Source organism: Diabrotica virgifera, chromosome 3 (assembly GCF_917563875.1).
Source record: "Diabrotica virgifera virgifera chromosome 3, PGI_DIABVI_V3a".
Classification (NCBI taxonomy): Eukaryota; Metazoa; Arthropoda; class Insecta; order Coleoptera; family Chrysomelidae; genus Diabrotica; species Diabrotica virgifera.
Genome location: NC_065445.1, coordinates 61,571,740 through 61,597,136, shown reverse-complemented (window position 1 = coordinate 61,597,136; position 25,397 = coordinate 61,571,740). Strand labels below are relative to the sequence as shown.

The 25,397-nt window shown below is 33.5% G+C and overlaps 1 protein-coding gene across 11 annotated transcripts in view; it reads right to left on the bottom strand.

Moving 5' to 3' along the window:
* The window catches only part of LOC114339297 (ankyrin-3), a 539,512-nt gene that overhangs the window by 330,163 nt on the left and 183,952 nt on the right, over positions 1–25,397 (bottom strand). The gene's annotated exons all lie outside the window — the stretch shown is intronic.

The following is a 25,397-nucleotide window of genomic DNA, read 5'->3' as shown; positions in this document are numbered from 1 at the left end:
TTTTTGTATATATTTGCGATAGCATCCATATACTCTCTACTGAGACCTACCTTCGTCAATGTTTGAAACAGTTTTTTCAAAGGTACCGTATCGTATGCCTTCTCCAAATCTACAAACAATAGGTGGGTAGATAGATTCCTTGCCTTCCGTTTTTCTCCTGCTGCAGAACGAATATATTATCAGTGCACGATCTTCCTGCACGAAATCCACTTTGTTCTTCCATGTCTTCGTATTCTGATTCTATTCTTTTCTTTATTATTCGACCGTACAACCTCCCTACTGAGCTGGTAACAGTTATTCCTCTATAATTAGAGCATATGCGTTTATCCCCTTTCTTGAATACTGAGCTGATGTATCCAACATTCCAATCATCAGGGATATTTTGTCCTTTTAAGCATTTATTACATCCGCGAAACGATATATTTTAGTTTTTCTCAGCATATTTCTCTTAAGTTAAACCAATTAAAGGGTTGTTTGGGTGTGAAGGGGATGAGCTCAAAAATCGCTACTATATCACTTCGAGAGCTCATAAATAGCTCGTAATTCTGCCACAAAGATCGATGTAATATCCCTATTTTTAAGTAGTGGGGGGCTGACTCAGCCCCCCCACTAAAATATTAAATTCCTGCTCAGTGTAACGAGCTCAACAAGTGTGAAGAAGACAGGATTGAAAATTAAAAGTATGCGTACTTTGTTCTTTTCTTGTATTTACACGTTCATTTTTCGTTCACCCGCGTTGAAGATTGAACGCCAGAAGTGAAAAAAATGAGCATGTTCAATTTTTTCAATGCGAGTTAAAGACAACATTCAATAACATTGAATTAATCACTTTTACGTTTACATGGATCACTTTGGTTGCTTCATCCAAATTTAAAGGCAAAAGTGAACCGTGTAATTTCGCCTTTAATAGCATTGCTTTCACTTCTGCTCCATTCAACCAAAGTGAATTCCATTCGGTTGAACCGTGTAATTTCGCCTTAATGAATAATGCAGTTAACTTAAGTTATCTTACAGTCGGAAATAAGCGCTAAGACAGACAAAGCCGATTAAAGCTTAAATCTCTTGGCGTAGAAGAAAATATCTTTGATAGATCCACAAGTTCTAGCAGAAGTAAAGTCACGTGTATGAAGGTACACATTATTTAATAATATACCTATCTACAGTTGTTCCTCTGTATCTTTACAAAAACGTAGTTCCGAATCTAGGCCGCCCTTCATCCATCTGTCTAGGATCATCATAGATTCCTTAGATGGGGGGGGGGGGGGTAGAGTTTGAAATTTCAAAGTACTTTTTGTGAACATTGTTGAAAGTGTGGTAGAATTATTTTATTTTTAAATTAAATAAGCATATTCAGTACAATTCAAGGATTATTAAAAAAATCAACGAAAAATATTGAAAAATAAGAAATTTTTTAAAGACACCTTTAAAAAATGGATTTTGCGGTGGACATCTCAGAACTCATCATTGGATAATATAAAACAAAAATTTCGAAAAGATTTTATTAGCCTATGACCCTATGAGTTTCTCGCGGTAATGCTGTCGAGTTTTTTCAGTTTTAACGATTTTTGACTTTTAGTCCATTGAAATGTTACATTTAGGGTTGCATTTCTTAGAGGAGTCAATTTTATTTTTTTCATCACCTCTACAAGGGGGTTTCGATATTACATTGCTCTCTTAGGGATTTCATCAATCGATAATCATAGAATATCTACGTACCTTGGTAACGTTGAAATTTTCTGTTTATCGCATAGTTTTTGAGGGTTGAAAATGGCCGATTTTGCAATTTTTAATCGCTTATTTCTCGAAAACTATCACATTTAGAGAAAGTCACATAAAATCTTTTTTATTTGGAATGATCCAAAAAACCTAAAAAAATTGTCCGATGCAAAAATATAAGTTTTAGGAAAAAACAAAAAAAAAACGTTTTGAAAATAGTGTAGCGGCCGCTTGATTAGCAATTAAAAAACAAAGGGGTTTTCGATATTGTATTGCAAAAAACTCTTCGGGATCTCATGAGTCGATGTTTAAAGAATATCTACTTATCCTCGCAACATTGAAATTTTCAGTTTTTCACATAGTTTTTGAGGGCTAAAAATTGCCGATTTCGCAATTTTTAAATTTTTAATCGCTTATATGTCAAAAACCATCAACTTTAGAGAAAAGTCACTAAGGAACATTTCTGTTTGGAATGATCCAAAAAACTTAAAAAAACTTTGTTCGATGCAAAAAAAAATAATTTTAGGAAAAAAACAAAAAAAAAACGTTTAAAAAATTGTTGACCCACTTTTGGACCTGGCAACATACAAATTTGTTAAATTGGGTCCTTTTTGAGTAAGATTGTGCAAAAAATCCGAATTAGAATATTTTTTCTAGAGGATGCGCAGTGGCTTTCTGGACTAATTGTCAATAGTAATACCACTAGTGATTCAATTTTCGCGATAAGTCTGTCGATTTACTTCTAAACGAAACTGAGTTGCTTGAAAACACCACGAGTCCATAGGTCGAGTGGTGTTTTCTTTAAGCAACTCAGTTGAGTTTAGAAATAAAAGACAGACTTATAAGATAAATTAAATCACGAGTGGTATTTTATTAGACTATTTCACGAAAAAGTGATAGGTCAAAAATTCAGTAGAATGAGAGGAAGGAATTTAATAATAATACATTTGATCTAGGTAACTCAAATCTACCCATTTTTTGAATAATTCACAATTAGTCATAATCATGAAATATTTATTACTACCATCAATTTTTCGCATGTTGAAGGCCCAGTCTTTTAGAATGAATGCTAGTCTTTCGTTGTTATTTTCTGCATCTAATTTGTAGTTGCGATCCACACAGAACATCATAAATTGTCTCCATATATAAGATTTAGATTTTCTTGTGTTACTCGGTATATTTTCTTCAATGTTTTGGTTTATAACTTCGTTTGAACGTAACGACCGAAACGACTCATTTTGACGTATACAGCTACAATAATTTTTTTGGCAAACGTCAAACTTTGCTTTGCGATCGGTATCCATGGTTACGTCGTTGAAAACACGAAGCTGATTAGACCAATCAGAATTGAAAGACAGTTGGTGTTTTCGCGATAAAACAAGCTGTCTTTGGTTTGTGATTGGTCAGATTATGTGAAAATTTTAAGATGAGTGAAATAGTCAATTCAATTTATTAGCAGATGCATGTTGGTTTAGGTAATGAGCTTTTAATATTATATCCCATAATAAAATAAGAAGGCCACTGACTCGAGAGGTCTCGCGAACTTTGGCGAAAATGGCAAATCTAATCCCGCCATTTAAAAGAACTGAAAAAAATAAACGAATTAAAATAATTATTTAGAAGTTTTCCAAAAATTACATAGCCTAAATTTTTTCCTGAGCTAGGGAGCTAAAAGGCTTTTTGGCTTAAGAGGTTTTTACATATGAACTAACTATACAATGCTCAATCTCAAATAATAATTCAGCCGAATGTAGATTTTACTACCTTATTTCGCTATAGCCTTTGAGAATACATAACAATTTTCAATAATTTTCAGTTTTCTCTTTTAAACAGGTATACAGCTTGTTTGGTAAAGAATGGGCCATAGCTTAACCTTAGATTCCTGAGCTTAAAATAGGTCGATTTAAGCTAACTTACCTTAGTACGAAAGTTGATAATAACCGAAATACAGGGTGCCAAAGTTAAACTTTTATTTGATTTATTCCTGAATATTTCCTGACAGGCATGGGATAACAATACGAAATTTGGTAAGCGGGGGTTTTTTTGGGACGAGAAATCTAAATTCGCCGCCAAAAATGACGAATTACCCAGAGGGCGCCACATACGTCTTTCAGCGCTCACTTAATATGTTCAATTTTTTTTATCCCCCACTCTACATACTTTTTAAATCAAAATTTTTATTCTCTTAACATTTTTACTTAAAATACGTATATTACATAATATCTCGATAAACGCAACTGTTTTCGAGATAAACGCATTTTAAATCTGCGATACAACACAATTTTTTGCATAATATCATTGTAGTTAGACCCGAAAAATAAACTAGAAACCATAATAATTGTGTTAGTTCTCATATTTATGTCATTGCATCGCAAATTCCATTTGAAGAAATTTGCGGTACATTTTTGTAAATTTTTATGATTTTAAGTTATTTTTCGGATGTAACTACAATTACATTATGAAAAAAAGAATGTGTGTGTACTATGTACGCACGTAAGAAGATATTCTTCTATTATATAATAGGTAATTTAAACGAAGTAAATATACTTAAAAGGTTATTTGTATTTTATTTAAAAATCAAACTAACTTTCTTATCTACCACTTTCAAAAAAATTTTATTAAAACAACTAAAAATAAAAAAAAATATGAACCGCCCGCCCGGGGGACTTGAACCCGCAACTTCCAATCTCAGTTCTAACGCATTTCTAACTACTCCATCGAGGCACTGGAAATAATTATGTAAATTTCGGATATAATTACACAACACGGCGACATATAGTGTAAAAATGTTATGCTTACATAATATTTTATTAATCCAAAAACACAAGAATTATAATAAATAATACATTTCCTAAAACCACTAATATATTCTTTTAATGACTTATTTGCACGGTTACAGATACATACATACCTATCTTGAAACATTAGCAACATACTGTCAGAACTACATACTGTCAGTGTGCGCAGGCGCGCGGTAAATGTACAATTTTACCCTCAATCGATTCGTCGCTAAAGCAGAATATCTTTAAAAAATTATGTTGCCTCGCAAATTTAAAATCATCTCGAAAACGATGATCCAGTTTAGCGATATGAATGTAGTATATCTTTTTTAAGTAAAAATATTAAGAGAATAAAAGTTTTTATTCAAAAAGTATGTAGAGTGGGTAATAAAAAAATTTGAACGTATTAAATGAGCGCTGAAAGACGTATGTGGCGCCCTCTGGGTAATACATCATTTTTGGTGGAGAATTTAGATTTATCGTTCCAAAAAAACCACCCGCTTACCAAATTTCGTATTGTTATCCCATGCCTGTCAGGAAATATTCAAGAATAAATAAAATAAAAGTTTAACTTGACACCCTGTATTTCGGTTATTATCAACTTTCGTACTAAGGTAAGTTAGCTTAAATCGACCTATTTTAACCTCAGGAATCTAAGGTTAAGCTATGGCCCATTCTTTACCAAACACCCTGTATTGGACATTCTTTATACTATACTTAATATTACGGATTTCTTATTTTTAAAGCGAATCATTTATGTATATACACGAATTATGTCATGTTAGTTAACAAGTGAACTGTTGTACAGACTGTCAGTACAAATATCTAGTCTAGGATGCAGTGCATTTATTCGTTATGGTGTGGTAGTTATACTGAAAGCCTCAGAATATAATTTACTATTCTGTTTGTGTAATGCCCGTGACATTCCTTTTCATGGCAGCATTATTTTACGAATATTCAATATCGATAACTACTAGACCATTCACTAAAACAAGAATATACGATATATTTTTTGTAATGGCTTAATAAATTGCGCAAAGGAATGTAAAGAAATACAATAAAAAATGAACTTCGGGAAAAATCAGAGTCAATCAAAGTTACAAAACTAATGTAGAGTAGGTATTGTAATTTCATTGAAATTAATCAATTTTAATTTAAAAAATATATTTCTCTCTGCTATTTTCAGTGGTTTTTAATATCAAATCGGTCAAAAAGGGTGAATATGACTAAGTCCTATAAATATTTTTTAAGTCTAAATATTACAACTAGTGGAAAAATACATATACCTTGGACACGAAATAAAGATCACAAGAGACAACCAAATATGCGAACTACGAAGAAGAATAAACCTAGCATGGGCATCCTATGGACAACTCAAGGACATATTTAAAAGTGATATACCAATTTCTTTAAAACGTAAAACATTTGACTAATGTGTGTTGCCTGTGATGACTTATGGTGCCGAAACTTTGACATTGACAGCTACAACTTCTAAAATGCTGCAAATAGCCCAGAGGAAAATGGAAAGGTCAATGCTGAGTATATCGCTTCGTGACCGAGTCAGAAATGAAGACTTAAGACGAAGAACAGGAGTTACCGATGTAATTTCCCGAATTGCCACCCTGAAATGGAACTGGGCCCGACACGTCGCCCGAATCAGTGATGGGGGGTGGACAAAGAGATTACATGAGTGGAGGCCGAGATTAGACAAAAGAAGTAGAGGAAAACCCCTACTCGTTGGACTGACGATCTCAAAAAAATGTCAAGAAATTGGATGCAAAGTGCTCAAAATAGAGCACAATGGACAAAAATAAGGGAGGCCTATGTCCAGCAGTGGACGCAAAGAGCTGGATGATGATGATAAATATTTTGGTAGGGAGCCCAAGCAGGGATTTTGAGCGTTACTCGAGCGCGTCAGAAAATCACATGGGGAGAAACCTTGTGCTCTGTAAATGTATCCTCACCATATTTATATGGACTCTTAATACTAGGGCGTGCGTTGAGGGCAGTCCGTAAAAAATCTATCCTTAGAAAAACTCGAACCCGTCAGATTGAGACAAGGTAAGTTAAGTACATAAAGAACAGTGTGTATTTAAAAAATCTGACGATTTGAGCGGGGCGTAAGGAAATGGGAATCACAAAGTTTATCCGAAATGAACATCAGATCATAAAACTGAATGATACGTGTTCAATGCTTGTCAAAAATCTATCGATTGATAGCAAACACGTTCCCCCACGGGGCCACTGAGGGGAGCTGATTAAAGTAGGCATCCAATGCTCCCCTACTCCTTCATATGTTACGTTTGCACGGGACTTGTGTGTAGTCGGTTCAGTTCGGCTATTCCTATTCCATTCCGCGGAACCTTTAGGCTAAGGTTACGGCTCCACGGGCGAGAAATTGACGCTAGCAGTAGCAGTAAAATGAACTTAAGGTTCCGCCGAACGGAATGGGAATAGCAGAACTGAACCGACTACGCACAAGTCCTGTAGTCGGTACAGTTCGGCTATTTCATTCCGTTCCGCGGAACCTTAAGTTCATTTTACTGCTACTGCTAGCGTCAATTTCTCGCCCGTATAGCCTTAGCCTAAGTTCGTTTTACGGGTACTGCTAGCGTAAATTTGTCGCCCGTGGAGCCTTAGCCTAAGTTCGTTTTACGGCTACTGCTAGCGTAAATTTGTCGCGCGTGGAGCCTTAGCCTAACATCGAGCGTTCCATGGCTCTTTGGGTAACACAAATTTTATTTCTCTTAATTTCTTAGTTATTGTTAAGTTTCTGCACCAGATGTAAGTACTGGAAACTACAGGACTTATGCGTAGTCGGTTCAGTTCGGCTATTCCTATTCCGTTCCGCGGAACCTTAAGTTCGTTTTACGGCTACTGCTAGCGTAAATTTGTCGTCCGTGGAGCCTTAGCCTAAGTGCGTTTTACGGGTACTGCTAGCGTCAATTTGTCGCCCGTGGAGCCTTAGCCTAAGTTCGTTTTACGGCTACTGCTAGCGTAAATTTGTCGCCCGTGGAGCCTTAACCTAACATCGAGCGTTCCATGGCTCTTTGGGTAACACAAATTTTATTTCTCTTAATTTCTTAGTTATTGTTAAGTTTCTGCACGAGATGTAAGTACTGGAAACACGCACTGATCAAAGACTTCTTTTGAGACACATAGACAGTTCTGACTTACGGACATAGCACAGCTTGTCGAATGCCACCCAAGTGAGTCCTATACGGCGACTGTTTGATCTATGCGTATCTTATGCTATAAATTTAATACTAACTTATAAGAGGCGGTTTCTTCAATATGCATGGCATTTAGTGAATTTGCACCTACAATGAGATTATTTCGTAAAATAACAATTTTACTCGTACGCTCCAATTAAAAACTGAAGTTACAGGGTTTTTATATCAAATATTTAGCCATGTCAAAGAATACATTTAAGATCTTCTAACTATGGAAACAAACAAATTGTGATCAATTTGCACGGCTTTATTCATTTCGCGACTTTCACTTTATCCCAGTCGGCCCGGATTATAGAAATCTCGACTTTGCAATTAAGAAAAATACTTTTGTCTTTCGTAAAAACCATTTCCACCGACTTCAGCCATTACGATGGCTATCAGAGCGCGACCGTGTCGGTAAGACGGAAGCTTTTTATTATCTTCATCGTCTGGCTAAGGTAATAAAGTCAAATAAGAACTTATTACTCCACCAAGGGTTATAAAAATCATTTATGAATAACAAAGCTGCCATAAATTGTGCTTTAGTGAGCTGCGGATTGTTAAATTGGCATTTGTTTTCATTTTCGAAACTTTTATAGTGGTTTTATTATAACTGTATGTGTCTCTTTTAGTCTAGTACAATAAAGGTTCCCTGTCAGTGGAAATCTGTTATTGTAATTGTATTTTTCTTATGAGACTATGAGACTTCCATCTACTATCCAAGGTTAAAAATCATCGTGGCTGTGTGGAATTGGTTAACCGTTGTTCAATCTCTGCTCTGCTTTATGAACCATTCCTCCAGGTTCTTAAGCCAGATTGTTTTCGTTTTTACACATTTTGCTTTCTTAGAATTTAGGCTAGACCAGACAAGCGATAATTTAAGGCGCTGTAAGAACAGTAAAATGAAGCGGCAGTAACTGCAGTAAAAGCATGGCCAGACGGGGATGTAAATTACGGCGTGACGCGAGATGTAAATACAGCGTTCTGGTCGTTGTTGTGGCTAGACGAGCTACAAATTTGGACCCAGGTCCATTAGTTTGCGACACGACGCACGTGTCGCATATAACATACATTGCGGAAAGATACGCCCTGAGTGTCACATCTGGCTTTGGTCCGAGCGTAAACCAGATGTGACACTCAGTGCGTATCTTTCGACAATGTATGTTTATGCGATGTGAAATACTGCTTTGGTGTGCGAGCTCGCTTATCTGGCCATCCACTACACTCACCGTGGGACCGATTTTCGCGCTTCGTTTTACTGCTCTTACAGCGCCGTAAATTGTCGCTTGTCTGACCGCAGCCTTAGCCTTACATAATATGTATATATCCTCTTATGGCATATCTTAAGGATTCAAATCTTTGTGTTTTGATGGTTAATAATATTATTCATGGTTCATTTCCCATTTTTCTAATTGATTTCACTTTTGACACTCATTCAAGTGCATACTTGTTTTAGTATCTATTCCGACCATCCATAAAGAATAGTGGACACATAGCACAGAAGCATCCTAACACGTCAAATGCTACGAGAAGCAAGTGTGCATCTTGTACAGTAAACTTACTGACGCCACGAGATGCATGAGTTTCCAACTTCTCCTCTAAGATTTCTTTGCTCTATTCCACTAACACGATATCATCTGCAAAGAGCATTGAGCAAGGAGCCCCCCTTCTTACCTTCTACGTCAGTACCTCCATAACAAGATTAACCCTTTCGTTCACAGTGTCCTCGATTAAGAACAACCTATTCTATATTTTTTTGCATGCGGCTCCATGTGTTTTTACCCTTGTAAAACATTGTCCCCGATTATGGACATCCTATTCCGTCCAATGAGTACTTGTGCTACCATCTATCAGTTTTTGAACAAAATATTTAATTTTTTGAAATATAAATTTCTATATATCATGCGACATTTCTATATTGACATGCGACAAATGCAATGTTCATCTCTGTATAAGTAAAGAAAAACATTGTTTTGTAAGATACCTTACAGTACTTATTGAATAAAATACTTTAGTTTTTTAAACGCTTTTCATTAGTTCAATCGTTTGTGTCAAATCTTTAGACGTTAATTTGACTGCCTTTTCTTCAATGCAAATGAATGAAAATTTGCACACATGCATTCGCGGGAACAATACACGACTAGTCAATAAAATTTTTTTTTATGTTTATTAATTGTTTAAATAAAAAAAGATTTTAATGCAAAAAGGCTTAAATTCTCTTGTTTTTTTTTATAATGAAGAGATTTGAAACTTTTACAGATTGTAGCTAATTATATGAACTATACATAATTTCACTTTTTATGTTAATTATTGTTTACGTTAAGCTTCATAAATAAACAATAAAGTTTTAAATTTTTTGCCGATTTCGACTACTTTTCATGTTTGTACATCATATTATGTTTTATACATATATTTTAATAAACATGACGATATATTTTAATATTTGAAAATCAACTAAAAAGCAAACAATAAAAAAAAATCAAACTCGAAGGATTATTCGAAAAAAAAACTGTTAGACAGATTAAATATACAAAAATCTTACATATTCGTTAAAAAATGAAAAACTCTAACACATTCGTTAAAGAAAAGCGTGGGGCGCGTCTTCATCGAATAAACGGTTTTCGCCCCACGCTTTTCTTTAACGACTGGGTTACAGTTTTTCATTTTTTAACGAATATGTGAGATTTTTGTATATTTAATCTGTCTAACAGTTCTTTTCGAATTTTGAGTTTGATTTTTTTTGATTTTTTGATTTTTTGTTGATTTTATTACAATATTTTTAATTTTAGTCGCTCCTCTGACTAAAGGAAAGCGTTTCTTAAAATTTTTTTTTATATTTTTTTTATTTTTGTCAGTATTTAAAAATAATTAAAAATTTTTACTCCATTTATCGTCTTAAATAGTAAACCTAGTGTTGGTAGGTCCATCAAAATAAACAGGGTGCGCTGACTGGCCCACTTGAAGAGAATGAACAAGATGGAGATTTCAAAACACATTTATAACCGAAGACCGAATGGAATGAGGAAAAGAGGCAGGCACAGAGCATGATTTAAGGTCCAGGTGGAAGACGACTTACGAGTATTAAGAGTACGAATAGGTCTGGATCCCGCGTATGAAAAAAAAAGTTGATTAATAGCAAGCTGAAAATTTGTTAATTAATAGCTTAAAGGTGTCTAGTCGGACAAACTTTGATATATGGGAACACTAAAAAAGGGGAAGTTTTAATTGTGGAACAGGTTAAAAATTTGGAACGGTCAGACCACGGAAGCGGCACATGTATTTTGTCCGACAGAACAGACTTAAACTATTCGAACAGATATTAAACTCTCATGCATAAATCAGACTGTCATGTATCACCAAATGGGCGTTTTAATGAGTGGAACATGTAGAATATGTCAAATGACAGAATTATGACAGGTGATAAATAGCAGTCTGATTTTTGCATGAGAGTTTAATCTCTGTTCGGAGAGTTTAAGTCTGTTCTGTCGGACAAAATAAATGTGCCGTTTTCGTGGTGTGACCGTTCCAAATTTGTAACCTGTTCCACAATTAAAACTTACCCTGTTCTAGTGTTCCCATACATCAAAGTTTGTCCGACTAGACACTGTTAAGCTATTAACAAATTTTCAGCTTGCTATTAATCACATTTTTTTTTCATACGCGGGATCCAGACCTAGAAATTGGAAAACCAAGGCAAAGGACAGGAAGGAATGGAAAATGATTCTAGAACAGACCAAGACTCACCAGGGGTTGTAGAGCCAATGATGATGATGATGATGATTATATTGCGTTACCGTTACTGTTTCTAATGGATATTTAGTTATAAATACATAGTAATAAAAGGTTGTTATCTCTTTTACGGATACAGGTTGTTGACACACAAAAATAGTTAATTAAAAATAATCAGTCTGCTACGGAGCTAATGTTTAAGTAAAACATGTCAAGTTGAATATATTGTTTGTAACAGCTGTTACATTACGAATATGAAATTAAATTATAGCTAATTTCATAAATAAAATATTTATGTTGAAATTTTTGATTTGTTGCAATTTTTGCCCTGAGAATATATGAATAATTAAGTATCTCGTCTTATTATGTACATATTGTTAAGTCTCTCGTCTTATTATCTACATATTGTTTCCCAGACCAAAAAAAATCTCATTGTTCCAGTACTATAGCGGCCCACACCCACGCATTTTTGTCGGCCATGTCTATGCGCGTTTCAGAGCGCGACCTTGATCCCAAAACCGCCATGAAAATTGTTATGATTGTTTATTTACTCTTTTGTAATCGTTGTTAAAGATCCACTTGTTGCCGCCGACAAAACAAATTGACCATACAGTCCTGGTCTACGCTGATGGATGGATTTTATAGTGGGTGGGTGGTTAATCATTGAAAATTATCGAGATTATTGTGTACCTGTTGATTGATTATTAAAAGTTAATGGGACGGGTCGCAGGGAGGAGAGAGTTGATGTAATTTTATACTATATAATCGATAAATTTTAATTGAAGTTTAGGTGCGAGCGTTGATAAGTTCAGAGAGGCGATGGTAAAGCATATGAACAGTGGCATAACAAACTCCGTCGGGGCCCCTCCGCAGAATTTGAAATGAGGCCGCCCCTTTTAACCCGGGAGCAGTCGCGCCGTTAGAAAAAATCCAACTTTTTATCATTTTCCGTGATAACTTAATGAACAATTTTGCAACATAACTTTCCACTTGTAAGTGCCTCGAAGAAGATTGTAGTAATGCGTAGAATCTTTTTTTAATTTTTTAATTTCATTTTTATTTTTTTTGTGGAATTTATGGCTTTGGTGGCAACCAATTAGTTTTAAAATTGTTAGAAATAGATATTTTTAACATAACAAGCAAACAAAAATATTATAAAATTGAACTTTGTTTTAAATTCGTATTGTTAGATTTTGTTCTACGCGCGACTGCTTACGTGACATACGTGAGCGCGACTGCTCCCGCGTTAAACAATTAGTAAATACGACTTATTTAACAAAAACTTTTTTCTACAACCACTATTCAAAGTGCACTTTTCTGCACGGTTTTATGTTAGCAAACTTGATATTTTCTCACAGTATAAGATATTTGACATTAGTGTGCAGAAAAGTGACGTTTCTGTGCCGCAAAGTGACGTTTCTGTGCCGCAAAGTTCTTTTCTGCACAGTTGACTACCTCATTCTGAGTAACGTTATATTCTGTTTACATCCGTGGACTACCGCATTCTGAGTAACGTTATATTTTGTTTACATCCGTGGTTAAACTTTAGACAAATATATAACCTATAAGACAATTATTATATTTAACTATAGCATAGAAACTAAATTATGGATGTTACAACTGTTTTATTTTACAATTTTATTCTTATTAAACATTTTATAATTATCAAATAACCAATAAGGATTTAGCAACCCGTGCAAGACACGTCGAATGAAGTAGGTTTTGTGTAAATCCGTGACTGCATAATGTCAATAATGTGTAATAATTGTTTAAATTTAAACAAATTAAGGCAGTGCATTAATTTTTTAACTGATTTCTGTGCAATTTATTTAGGTATAAGGAATTTAAATTGATTAGTAGGTATTAATTAAATACAGTTTAAAATTTATCACATAGGTACCTATTATAATTAATCGTCGTTTGGAAATTGTGATTTTTATTTTTAGGAAAAACTGTGCTTGTAGAAAAAGTTTAGTGTGAAACACGTGCAGAAAGGTAATTTCTCACTCGTTTGAATTGCGGCACTCGCTTGCGCTCGTACCGCAACTTCTCAAACTCGTGAGAAATTAGTACCTTTCTGCACTTGTTGCACAATATACTATTTTGTGTTAGCGTTATCATTCACTGTTCATAACAACTTACATTTCTCATCTTTATTGGTAGGTATACAGACCCATTCCAAATAAACAACTTCTTTTGTTGTTTTCTGTACAACTTACCTACAATACATGTAATAACCAGCTTTAAAACTAGTAAATGTTAAAACAATTCTTTCTTGATTTCTTATACAGTGTGTTTGCGTAGCTTGGAATCTATGGGAAACTTTTTTATTACATATCTATATTACGAAAAAAAAGTTATTCTTCATAAAATGCTCTGCATGGTATAAAACTTAAGTTGCAATAATCAGATATTAAGTTTTATTGATTTTATACGAGGTATATCAAAAAATATTAATTTCGCTCAATAGTACCTATAGGTACCACCTTTATATTTTACAATATTGAAAAATTTTATTATAAAAAGTTGTTCGCAATTAAAAACTATGTTTAAATATGCAATTATATCATTCCAGTTGAAATATTGTGAACTATAAATAAAAGGTACTTAACTCTTAGAGAGAAATTCATATTTTTCGACATACCTCGTATAAAGTTGGTAAAATGTGATATATTACGATTGAATCTTCGTTTTGAGGTAATGCAGAGCTTTTTATAAAAATCTGATAAGAATTTTTTCGTAAAATTAAAAAATTAATAATAAATTAGTTATTATAATTGTAATAAAATGATGTTGGTTATCGGTAATTTGAGAAATATTTGGAAAAATTTATTTTTTTATTTACAAGGATGTAATTACATATTAAAATTAAAATCGTATATTGTTAAATATAAAAGTACTTTATCCTTGAGTTAAATTCCTATTTTTTGACTTACCTCGTAAAAAATTGATAAGCTTTGATACCTGATGGTTTATCTGGCTTATTTTGTATCTCAGATTTAAGACCATTCAGAGCATTTCATGAAGAATAACTTTTTTCGTAAAATTGATAATAAAAATGTTTCCCATATGGTTCGAAGCCACGCAGACATACTGTATAAGTGCTCAAAAAAATTTATTGTGAATTTTCAAATTGTAATGTCTGACAAGGCCGTAACTACCAATGGGGCAACCGGGGCAGTGCCTAGGGGCCCCCGGCGAAGGGGGCCCCGCGATTGTAATCGCGTTATACTGCCTATAGGCAATATAACGCGATTAAAAACCTACATTATAGCCGAAGAATGTAAGTAACATTATATGTAGTATATTTTTTATGAAAACAGAAAAGATGTTATCTTGATGGTAAATATTTAGCTTAAAATAATGTGATTTCAAAATTTTTTTGTGTTGGTCAACTAAAATAGCAATATGTAGGTAGGTACAGGAAACTTCAGTCCTGGAGTACATTAAAATGCGTTTTCAAGTGGTTAAATATCAATTTTCCCGGACTCCTTCTGCTGGGTGATTAACCCCAGACCCCCCGGTAGGGGGCCCCCTGATCACGTTTGCCCCGGGGCCCCCAACATCGTACTTATGGCCCCGATTTAATGACATATTCGAATTCAGCATAATCAAAAAGAAAATAGAAACATTTTTGAACAAAATAAAATGATGAATTCACCGATATCTTTTAAAATTATTTAATATAAAACAGTTTTATTGTTTAAAGAATTAATAAATAATTAGAGGCATCTGTGAGTAGAACTTTTCACTTTAAGATAAGATATATAAACTAACAAAAAATGTTTTAGAAAAATATAAATTTGTTTGATTTTTTCCGAAACCGAAACAATGCAAGTTTTTCTACATTGACTTCCCTAAAGCGTAAGTGTTATAATTTCCTTATCTTACCGTTTATCTGTTGAGAGATTGTCCAATGATTACACAAGAAAAGTCGTCAATAATTGTTAAATAAATGCGTACCAAACTGATGCAACTATAACCGTAAAACAACACAAACATAAATAACATTCAATGTCAATGCAAACAACCAATATGAAATTACTGGCGATAATATTGTATCGAAATACTAAAAGTAGGTAAAGAACAGAGAGAAAGAAAACCCATTTTTAGATTTAAAAATATTGTTCTTAAATTCGGCCAATTGCAATTCTAACATCTTTCAATAGTCACGTACAAAGCATTATATAGTTTATTGTCGCTGCCATAAAATTTCGGTAGGCCGGAAGGGATTAAGTTTCTAGATATTATGAGATGATTCACTTGGCAAATACGTCTAGTTAGAAATTTTTACGTTTTTAAATTTAAACAAACAACGTAAAAATGATATAACAATAACAGATTTTTACATAATATCAGATGACAAGATGGGGCCCTTAAGCTATTGGGGCCCCCCGCAAGCTTCATGCTGCGGGGCCCTCTGTTACGCCCCTGCATATGAACTAATTTTAGCTTTCCCTGATGTACGTATGACAACTTCCAATCAATATTTCAAGAAAATTAGAAGAAAAGATAAAGCGAGAACTAATCTAAATTTACAATCAACATGCCGTAGAAATAAACAAACCAAGACACGTTAAATGCTACTAGGACTACTAGGAGCACTCCCGAATCATAATTTACAATGCATAATATACATTGTAAATCTCAAATCATGATTTCCAAAGTTTATACATTGTAAATTATGATTCGGGAGTGCTCCTAGTAGCATTTAACGTGTCTTGGTTTGTTTATTTCTACTGCATCTTTATTGTAAATTTAGTTTAGTTTTAGCGAAAATACATTAATCAATATATTATTATTTATCTGCTGTGTGCTCGTAAGTAGAGGGGACAATTAAAAGTTCGCGAGCGCCAGTAGTGACAGTGACAAGTAAGTGAACTTTTGTTGGAAATTTGACGTTCTGCTGCATTTAGAATTGCATATAATTTTTATTAAATGGCTCATGAAAGTTGTTAAACAGTGGCTCACGAAAGGGTTTAAAATCACACTCAATTTTCTCGTCTTTTTCACCCCTATAACTTGTTAAAATAATAGAAGTTTCATTATAGAAGTTTTCAGGGGCTTTTGGCCCTCCGTAATAATGTAATCTTTCGTTCTGCGTTTAAATTTTTCAAAAATACTTATTAGTTTGTTAAGGATTCGAAAAAGAAATTTACGAATTTCTCCTTTTCTCTTTAAATTTCCAACCGAAGTTATACTAGTAATCCGCTAGGTGGCGATACCAGCGAAGCTCACAGAGGATAGGCAATACTTTTCTCTTTAAATTTCCAACCGAAATGATACCAGTAATCTGCTAGATGGCGATACCAGCGAAGCTCATAGCGAATAGTTAATAAACAAGTACATGTTCAAATATGTAACTCTTTGATTTACAATAATATTTTTTGGCAACGATTTTGGGATTGAAACGTCGTGAAAACAAGTAGGCTAATAACTATGTATTTTAGAAAGGAACTATAACCGTTCTATAACGTTAAGGGGCTATCCTAATGTAAAAGTAGGAAATTCATTACTTTTTTGGGAATTTCTAAAATAAAAAGTGGGTACTATACCAATTCTTTTGAAAATTTGCATGAGCATTTATTATAAAAAGAAGTACATGTAAAACAATTTTCATAAAAAAATATTGAAAATTAAAGGATTTATGCGTCATCTACTGGCACCGTGAAAATAAGAACATAGCTCCACTGCTGCAGTGATTAGGACTAATAGAGATCCTGAAACATAAAATTTCACAGTTATTATTGAAATATAAGTTATTTTCTATACCATCAACTAATAGAGGTTTTTGATCGGGTAAAAAATGTCATTTTGGTGGTTTTTGAAACTGAAAATAGTTTATCTAATTTTAAAAAAAATTTCAACACTTCGTCATTTTTCCAAATTTTAATATATTTCATAAATCCTAGTTGATGGTATAGAAAATAACTTATATATTTCAATAATCACTTTGAAATTTTATGTTTCAGGATCTCTATTAGTCCCAATCACTGCAGCAGTGGAGCCATGTTTTTATTTTCACGGTGCCAGTAGATGGCGCATAAATCGTTTAATTTTCAATATTTTTTTATGAAAATTGTTTTGCATGTACTTCGTTTTATAATGAATGCTCATGCAAATTTTCAATAGGTACAGTACTTTTTATTTTAGAAATTCCCAAAAAAAGTATATTAATTTCGTACTTTTACACTACGATAGCCCTTAAAGGTGTTTTATTTGACATGGTCAATGAACCCGTAAATATGAAAAAACCGCGGAGTGTTTCCTTTTAAAGACGTGTGTTTTTGAGAAGGTGAATTAGTCCCTATGCACTAAAATGCATTAAGATGAATTCTATGCACTTTTTGTACATAAATATGTACAACTACATACAGGAATGTTCAAAATTAAATTTCCTATCGAAATTTCCTACTTTTTATTCTAGTCAAAAATAATTTTTTTGGCAAAAATATATTCAAAAAACAAACCAAAAAGCGCGGGAAAAATCAATTCCCATTGAAATGGTCTATTGTAGATGGTAGAAGGTTCTATAATAGGAGTAATTTCAATCAAGTTACGATTCATCAAATTTTTCTCCTCTTAACGATTTTTGGTAAGTTTAACTTAGTTTCTTTTACATTTAGGCACCTATATAAAATAGGTAAAATAAAGAGTAAAATAAAAATAAAAAAGTTAGTAAAAATGGTTGCAAGCAACACATTTTGATAAACCATATCTTGGTTACCGACCGTTAGTCCTAGAATCTTTTACAACCATAGACCATTTAACAGAACCTACAGAAAATAGCTTTCTTTCTTATTTAGCTTATTACTATCTCTTTTCTTTTATCTCTTATTTATTTTAATGTTTCTCTTTGCATATGTTCCCATAAATAGGCCTGCTCTTGCTATTCTATTCATTTCCCGTTATGGTCCAAGAGCTGTGAGACATTTTTGAGTAGGTATTTTAGGCAACCTGAAAATTTTAGAGGTGACTCTTCCATGATAGCGTAATACAAAAATGCCGGTCTGGCTGGATGGTAGCGGTTATTTTCCCCAAAAATCCCCCCCAAAGTTAAAAAAAGGGTACAAATTGTTATTACAAAAAATATCACTGACGTGACTTTAAGTAAATTTAAATATTCAAATATAAAGGAAATAAACAGGCCAGGCGATTTGAGGGCGATTTTAACTCTGCAAGATACTTGCATGGGCGCCCCAGGATTATTTTCAGGGGGTGCATCTGAACTTTAGAAGATTTCATCTTAATATGTACATACTGTTAACGAGTATAAAATATACAACTATACATGCATAGCTATGTACATTCCTTCCCGACAGGGAGGTGCAATTGTCATTTTGACAGGGTATTTTTTAATATTAAAAATAAATATTCTAAAAAAGACAGGATTTTTTTGGTGAAATCTTTCAACTGCGAGCTGATCAAACAAATTACACGTGCATGTAAATGAAAAGCGTTATAGGTAAGCAGCAGTGTGAGAAAGAGCGTATACCGATAGCTGTTTGCGTTCTCTGTTGTAGATGAGCGAGTCCGTTCGCTCGAGAAAAATAACGTGACCTGGCGATTCCCATGTTTTTGTGCCTCGAAAGGTTAGAATAATTATTATATATTATAGTTTTTTTAATAACTTTTTATTAATTTTGCAAATATAGTAGAAAAATACAAATTTATTAATATAAATATAGATAGGTACAGGTAGAAGAGTATAAACCTATAAACTAAATTAATTATGTGTCAGAATCTTGTATTTCTTCTTCAAACTACTCATCTGAGCTTAAATATTCATTATCTTCTTCTTCGTCAGACTCCCCTCGAGACCCAGATTCCTCTTCTACATGATCTGTAAATAGTTGTAATATGTATTTAGAATTAATTAGAAATTAATTAGTGACTAATTAATTGAGTTGCTACGTATTCTCTGTCCTTTTAAACGGAGTCGAAGCCTGGACAATCACGGGCGCACCTGAAAAATCTTGCCATTGTTGAGATGTGGTGTTATCGAATAATGTAAAAAATATCATGAATATACTCAGCTCGTGATATACTGAGTTTGTTATTTTTTATATTTAGATTACACTCCACTACTTTAAATTTTTCAACTAGGATAGGCATCGTCTTCCCTGTTCTCTTTTTTCTTGCATTTTTTCTTATATAACCAATCACATCACGTTTTTTTATTTCTTAGTATATGATCAAAGTAGCTTATTTTTCTTTCCTTCATAGTGTTGAGTAGTTCTTTTGCCTTTTTCATCTTTCCTAATGTTTCCGTGTTTGTTACGTGTTGTGTCCATTATATTATTTACAATATTTGATAACACCACATCTTAACAATGGCAAGATTTTTTCAGATGCGCCCGTGATTGTCCAGGCTTCGACTCGGTATATCACTAATTAATTTTTAAATAATTCTAAATACATATTACAACTATTTACAGATCATGTAGAAGAGGAATCTGGGTCTCGAGGGGAGTCTGACGAAGAAGAAGAGAATGAATATTTAAGCTCAGATGAGTAGTTTGAAGAAGAAATACAAGATTCGGACACATAATTAATTTAGTTTATAGGTTTATACTCTTCTACCTGTACCTATCTATATTTATATTAATAAATTTGTATTTTTCTACTATATTTGCAAAATTAATAAAAAGTTATTTAAAAAACTATAATATATAATAATTATTCTAACCTTTCGAGGCACAAAAACATGGCAATCGCCAGGTCACGTTATTTTACTCGAGCGAACGGACTCGCTCAGCTGCAACAGAGAACGCAAACAGCTATCGGTATATGATGTTTCTCACACTGCTGCTTACTTATAACGCTTTTCATTTACATGCACGTGTAATTTGTTTGATCAGCTGGTAGTTGGAAGATTTCACCAAAAAAATCCTGTCTTTTTAGAATATTTATTTCTAATATTAAAAAATACCCTGTCAAAATGACAATTGCACCTCCCTGTCGGGAAGGAATGTACATAGCTATGCATGCATAGTTGTATATTTTATACTCGTTAACAGTATGTATATATTAAGATGAAATCTCCTGAAGTTCAGATGCACCCCCTGAAAATAATCCTGGGGCGCCCATGCAAGTATCTTGCAGAGTTAAAATCGCCCTCAAATCGCTTGGCCTGTTTATTTCCTTTATATTTGAATATTTAAATTTACTTAAAGTCACGTCAATGATATTTTTTTTAATAACAATTTGTACCCTTTTTTAACTTTGGGGGGGATTTTTGGGGAAAATAACCGCTACCCTCCAGCCAGACCGGCATTTTGGTATTCCGCTATCATGGAAGAATCCCCTGACAAATTTTCAGGTTGCCTAAAATACCTACTCAAAAATGTCTCACAGCTCTTATACTATTAGAAAAGTGAGTTGTGAAGAGCCGTTTTTTCCCGCTGAGGAAGAAGTTGCAACGTTTGTGCCACAAACTGTTAGTTAAATTGCCCAAAATTTGGTACGTGAAATCCATTGCATTTCTTAATATGTCCTTTTTATTTTTCTTATTCACTTCTTACACTATTTAAGTCTCTCTGTCAATCCGAATCTCATTGTTACTGTATTATATGGTTCAAGTTTTGACTGGTGTAATTCGTAAATTTCTTCTCAAATTCAGACTCATACTCCTCGAAACCTCAGCAAATTTCTTGAACTCCAGTCTTCATCATAAGAACTTTGACAGTACAGAAGTTCAACAGTTGTTGACATCTCTATTCAAATCATTGTGAGTGCTTTTCTTTCCTACTTCTCGACCTACTCTCTCTCTCTCATATGGCGCTACAGCCTAAGTCGGGAACTGGCCTCCCCCAGCATCCGCCTCCAAGTATCTCTGTCCCTGGTTGCTATCCTCCCATTATTTACCCTTAATATCTCTTTAATATCGGTTTTCACTTTGTCTATCCACTTATTTATAAATTATTAAATATATTGTCAAAATTATAGGCCTATAACACTGATCTCAAAAATAGGCAAAATATTTGAAAAAATAATTAAAATAAGACTTACAAATTTACAAAATATACTATCTGAATGTCAATATGGGTTTCATGAGGGAAAATCAACGGAAGATGCAATCTGTACTCTAACAGCTAACATCTACAAAGCTCTTGATAATGCAAAACCATCTCTTTGTGTATTTGTCGATTTAGCAAAGGCATTTGATACGGTTTCATATAAAATGCTGCTGAATAAACTTCAAAAATATGGTATAAGAGGACTTGCATATAACATCCTAGAAAGTTATCTGCTAAATAGACACCAACATGTTTCTATAGATGGAGAAATCGGTAAAGGAAGAATTATATCTTACGGAGTACCACAGGGAACAGTCTTGGGGCCAATTCTCTTCAATATTTATATTAATGATCTATTTAGACTGAATATCACAGGTAAGATAATAAGTTTTGCAGATGACACAGCTATTTTCTATGATGCAAATACATGGAATAACTTAAAACAAAAAGCTGAAACAGATTTTGCTACAATTCAAAAGTGGTTTCAGTTTAATAAACTTACCTTAAATGTAGAAAAAACAAAATATATGCCATTTACATCATATGTTAATAACCTTCCAAATCTTGGCCCGTTAAAAATTGATGCAAAAAATGAAATTCCAAATACATACGAAATTAAATATCTAGGTATAATAATTGATAAGCATTTACGATGGAACACCCAAGCAAATAATAAAGTAAATAAAGAGGACTCTTATCAAGATTTAAATTTTTAAAACAATTTTTAGGAATAACTCATTTACGAATTATTTATTATGCACTTATACAATCTCAACTCACATATGGTCTTTTAGGATGGGGTGGAATACGCAATAATTACTTACATTCTATAAATATTATTCAGAAATGGATAATTAGAATTATATACGGGAAAAATTTAAGATATTCTAGTGAGCTGTTATATAACGAAAGTAAATTTTTAACTGTACGTAAATTATTCTGCTATAAAGCCCTTATACATATACATGAAAAAAAGATAATATTAAATTTTATCAGTCATGCCCATCAAACTAGATATATAAAACATAATGCAATTCTACCAAAATGTAATAAATCCATCCTCCAAAGATATGTTGGTTACATAGGGCCCAAATTGTACAATTTACTACCGGATAATTTAAAACAATTTAAAAATTATAAAAAACATAGGTATAAATATGAAATTAAACAATGGATTGGGAGCAAATCAACAAAATTTTGCGAAGAACTTATTAATGGACAATTCTAATAAATAAACTTAAGTATGAAATAAATATCGAAAATAAAGTTTACATCTATAGAGATTTTTATTATCAACTGCAACATTCCTTGAATTGATGGACACATTTATATCACAAATTACATATAGTAAAATTAGTATATTTTTATTTTTTTCTTATTTAATGTTAGAGTTTTTAGTATTTTTATAAATTCCCATATAACTGTTGTTCTGAAGCTATTTCCTTGTGGCATTTTTATGATTAATTATTTATATGGGAAATAAGCCACAATTAAAATGAAAAAAATAATTTTATTAACGTTTCGACGCCCAAATCGGGTGCCGTTGTCAAAATACAAAATATAAAAAGTAATATTTTGTATTTTGACAACGGCACCCGATTTGGGCGTCGAAACGTTAATAAAATTATTTTTTTTATTTTAATTGTGGCTTATTTCCCATATAACTGTATACATTTATACAATTGTTAAATATTCTTTGTTTTTGTTTATATTGTAAGTTAATATATTATATTTTTAAGTCTCACGCACAAGGGGTGCTACTTTTGTATGTATATTAATAATATATCCTCGTCCAATTTACTTACCGTTGCACGTCATCCGCGCCATAGCCTGTGACACGATACCAACACGAAATATTTAGGCGGTGGGTGTGTTCTTTTTTAGAATCAAAATGATTCTAAAGGGGAACACACCTACCGCCTAGATATTTCGTGTTGGTATCGTGTCACAGGCTATGGCGCGGATGACGTGCAACGGTAAGTAAATTGGACGAGGTATATATACAAGGTAGCTCAACATCACTGAGTTATTTATGTTTATTTAGGTAGTACTCATTATGCTTTTTATTTTTTGTAAATCTTTATTGTTATTCCTAAATAAATATTATTATTATTATTATTTCTTGGTCTTCCTACTGGCAGACGTCCCACCGTAGTTCCACTAAGCGTTCTACTAGGTGTTCTGTCATTATCCATTCTTATAAGGTGACCTGCCCAGCGCAATCTTTGTATTTTTCCTCATCCTACTTAAGTGAAGTTATTTCAAAGTTAAGAAAGTTCAAAATAAAACAAGAGACTAAATTATAGTTACGTCACAGAAATCAATACTTAAAATCGTTTATTGAAACGATTTTAGTGTGCATATTTTTTAATTTATTTAAAATTGTTAAATATTTAATGTTACTTACTTAATATTCTTGTAGTCTGCACCTTATATAATAGAGAGTTATCAAGTAACTCTATGAGAATACGGTAACGTTATAAATAACATGTAAAGTATACAGTAAAATAGCGTTACCGTATTCTCCTAGGGTTACTTGATAACTCTCTAATATATAATTTTAAATCAGTAATCAAAAAGATCATACATTTTATTTGGTCTGAATATATCTCGATAGAAAAATAATTGTCAAAATATCTCAACCATTAACTAGTCGGAGAGATAGAAGCGGATTTTGTGCGTGATAAGTAATATGAAAAAACTATACGGGGATATGATGAATTAGTTGTGTACATGACTTTCACCAACGGCCGGAAACCAGAGTGGGGGCCGATGGTGGTTATAAGGGGTCAAAGTCGCGGTTTTTATTATTTTTTTTTATGACGCTCATGATCGAGATAGTGCACCAAAATTTGGGAATACGTAGGTCATGACGTACCTAAGTAAAATCTCTAGGAGCGGAACGCTGCGTGGCCGACAAAGGGGTGGGGGTAGGGGTGAATATAAAAAATATAAAGGGTTTTTTGCGACGTTCGTGATTGAGATAGTGGACCAAAATTTGGGAATAAGTAGACCATGACATTACTAAGTAAAATACCCAGAGCCGGAAACCAGAGTGGGGGACGAGGGTAGTTATAAGGGTCAAAGTCTCCGTTTTCATTATTTTTTTTTTGTGACGCTCATGATCGAGATAGTGCACCAAAATTTGGGAATAAGTAGGTCATGACATAACTAAGTAAAATCTCCAGGGGTGGCACGCTGCGTGGCCGACAAAGGGGTAAGGCAGGGGTGAATACAAAAAATATAAGGGGTTTTTTGCGACGTTCGTGATTGAGAGAGTGCACCAAAATTTGGGAATAAGTAGACCATACCATAACTAAGTAAAATCCTCTGAGCCGGATACCCGAGGTGGGGGACGAGGGTAGTTATAAGGGGTCAAAGTCGCTGTTTTTATTATTTTTTTTTGTGACGTTCACGATCGAGATAATGCACCAAAATTTGGGACGCTGCGTGGCCGATAAAGGGGTAAGGTAGATGTGAATATAAAAAATATAAGAGGTTTTTTGCGACGTGCTAGATTGAGATAGTGCACCAAAATTTGGGAATAAGTAGACCATGACTTAGCTAAGTAAAATCCCCAGAGCCGGAAACCAGAGTTGGGGATGAGGGAAGTTTTAAGGGGTCAAAGTCGCAGTGTGTATTATTTTTTTTTGTGACCCGGCACAACATTTGTTCCCCACGCAGCGTTCCGCCCCTGGGGATTTTGCTTAGTAATGTCATGATCTACTTATTCCCAAATTTTGGTGCACTATGTCGATCACGAACGGCAAAAATACCCCCATATATTTTTATACTCATCCCTGCCTACCACCCCTTTGTACTCCAAGCATCGTTCCGCCCCTGGGGATTTTACTTAGTTACCTCATGACCTACTTACTCCCAAATTTTGGTGCACTATTTCCATCATGAGCTCATAAAAAAAAATAATAAAAACCGTGACT